The following is a 3,404-nucleotide window of genomic DNA, read 5'->3' on the forward strand; positions in this document are numbered from 1 at the left end:
TCCAAAGAGGACACACAAATGGCAAATAGACATATGAAAAAATGCTCAACATCACTAATCATCAGAGAAATGCAAATCAAAACCACAATGAGATATCACCTCACCCCAGTCAGAATGGCTATCATCAACAAGACAAATAGTAACAAGTGTTGGAGAGGCTGTGGAGAAAAAGGAACCCTCATACACTGTTGGTGGGAATGCAGACTGGTGCAGCCGCTATGGAAGGCGGTGTGGAAGTTCCTCAAAAAATTACGAATAGAATTACCATAATACCCAGCAATCCCTCTCCTAGGTATCTCCCCAAAAAATGTGAAAATATTTATCCATAAAGCCACGTGTGCTCCAATGTTCACTGCAGCTTTGTTTATGGTGGCCAAGACATGGAAACAACCAAAATGTCCTTCGATAGTTGAATGGATAAAGAAGTTGTGGTATATATACACAATGGAATACTATTCGGCGGTAAGAAAAGATGATATAGGAACATTTGTGACAACATGGATGGATCTTGAGAGTAAGATGCTAAGTGAAATAAGTCAGACAGAAAAAGCAGAGAACCATATGATTTCACTGATATGTGGTATAGAAACCAACAACAAAATAACAAGACAAACAAATGAGAAACAAAAACTCATAGACACAGGCAATAGTGTAGTGGTTACCAGAGGGTAAAGGGGTGGGGGTTGGGAGATGAGGGTAAGGGGGATCAAATATATGGTGATGGAAGGAGAACTGACTCTGGGTGGTGAACACACAATGGGATTTATAGGTGATGTAATACATAATTGTACACCTGAAATCTATGTAATTTTACTAACAATTGTCACCCCAATAAATTAGAAAAAACAAAAACATTTTGGTGGATGAAATTAAGGAAGAAATTTGGAGAAAACAGTGCATTTGGGAAACTACATTTGTTATCTATGGCTGCAGCAGATCATTTAATAATCATCATGCAGAATAAAAAAAAAGAAAAAAAAGGAAAAACTTAAAAGACCCATGAAATACAGCAACATGGAGAGCACTGGTAAACTGAGCACCTGTGGGCTTTTTAAAACATACATACATACATACATACATACATACATACATACATACATAACTATAGACTCAATTGTTTTAAGCTTATAGATCAATTTGGGGGAATTGACATCTTTAGTATGGATGGTGTTCCAATCCATGAACATGGTATGTCTCTCCATTTACAAGGTCTTCTTTGATTTATCAAGGTTTTGTACTTTCCCACATACAGATCCTGCACAGATTTTGTTAGTTGTAGATAACATCCCATCTACAATGATATCTACTCTTTTGTTCATGATATTAGTAAATTTTATCCTCTCCATTTTATGGTTGTTATACATTTTATTGCTCTTTTCAATGAACCAACAATTGGTTTCATTGCTTTTCTCTGTTTGTGTTTTCAATTTCATTTATGTCTGCTCTTATCTTTATTATAACTTTCTTTCTGCTTATCTTAGAATTATTTTGTTCTTTTCTGGTTTCTTGGAATGGGCGCCAGGATTGTTGAATTTCCTCTTTTGTAATGCAAACATTTAGTGCTATAAATTTCACTCTGAGTACTACTTTAGCTGTTTCCCACAAATTTTGACATCTTGCATTTTCAGTTTTCTTCCATTTGATGTATTTTATTTTTACTTCTCTTGAGACTTCCTCTTTGACCCATAAAACATTTAGAAGTATGTTACAGACTTTTTGAGTTTAGTTTTATGGCTCAGGATATGGCCTGTCATGGGAAAAAAAAATGTGTGTTCTGCTGTTGGCTAGAATGTTCTAAAAAGGTCGATTATATTTTTTTGTTTAATGGCATTTTTCAATGAAATAATAGACATGAATCGTATAATTTAGTAGGAGTCCTGGTAATGCAGGTTGTTCAGGTTTACCTTGTGTACCATTTCGTTTTATAATATGAAGTCTGATATATAGTTTATGACAACCAGGCAATTTACTATGATTGTCATATTAAGGCTCTAGTTTGAAATATGTAAAACTAATATGTACTTTATTTTGCTGTTTCCATATCCTATCCCTACTTCTGCATTTAATACAGCTTTTGGTGAGATAAAACAAGAGGCAACAGTCATCGTTGCACAGGGTAACAAAATCATTTTTCCATCAAGTTTTTCAACTATTCCAGTAGATATTGTCAGAGGAGACTAGGGAAGTCATAAGGGAATTCATCTTTGTTTCCATTTAATGGCCAGTATTATTTCCTTCCCCAAAATGTATTTACACTAGATTAATTTTGTTTGGAGCCAAGAATGGTTAATTTAGCATTTCAAAGCAAACTATATTGTCCCCAGGTTGCTCATAATAATCAATACACAGGAAAAGTTAACTAAGCTAATATTAAATGAATGTGAGGATATGAAATATTGAAGAGAAATGTAATAGCTTTTGATATCTTGGGTGAGATGAAAAATCTTGACCAAGATATTACACTTTTAGAAAAACATTAAACAAAACGTATCATTTATAACTTAGTCATAAAAATATCTAGTAGCTTTCTTTGGCTTCTGTAGCTTTCAATACAGTTCAGCAAAAATTGAAGGATTTGAGGAATTGCCTTCTATTGTCATGCCTCTACCCATATAAACCTGAGCTTAATTACAAAGCTCCTCACGAAGTACTATAAAATACACTGAAGGTTTTATTTGGGCTAAGGCAGGCCTATAAAACAGACAAGTCTATAATAACTGTTTGTACATTAGTACCACTGTTTATTAATATATGTAGTTGCAATCAGCCATCACTGTATAAGCTATATTGAAATAAATTTGGAGCAATATACTAACTAACGGATACTACATAAGCTGTCTTAATCAATTAGAATTTATTTGGTTAATAAAACACACAGGACCACAACGGCACATTTCATTTTTTCCCTAGGATATCAATATCCACAATAGAAAATAAATGTCAAATTAAAGCCTTAAATTTTGTGGTCATGAAACATACTGGAAACAGCTCTGGGCCGGTGCTTTAGGCACCAGGATTCTAATCCAATTTTGTCACTATCATTGACTTTTAAAAAGTAACATCTTTGTAAAGACTTAGTTTCTCTTTCTAATTTAATTATTGGTCTTATTACTGAAGTGTCATTGAATGTGCATTTCTAAGAGGACCACAGGATTTAACCTATAGGAACAGATTCACTAAAATTATTGCCTGTAATCTTTCAAAGTCCTAGATCTGCCTACTAAGTTGTGAGATTTTGTTATTTTTGCTAAACTCAACAGTAGAAATATGCATGAAAGCATGATCAGCATATAAGAATCCTAATTACCTTGCTAGTGTTACAGGGTAAGAGTAAAGAATTTCTATGAACCTAAAGCCAAATACATATTTCAATAATATATTTTATAAATATGGAATTAGGTATA

Source organism: Rhinolophus sinicus, chromosome X (genome assembly GCF_036562045.2).
Source record: "Rhinolophus sinicus isolate RSC01 chromosome X, ASM3656204v1, whole genome shotgun sequence".
In the NCBI taxonomy this organism is placed as follows: Eukaryota; Metazoa; Chordata; class Mammalia; order Chiroptera; family Rhinolophidae; genus Rhinolophus; species Rhinolophus sinicus.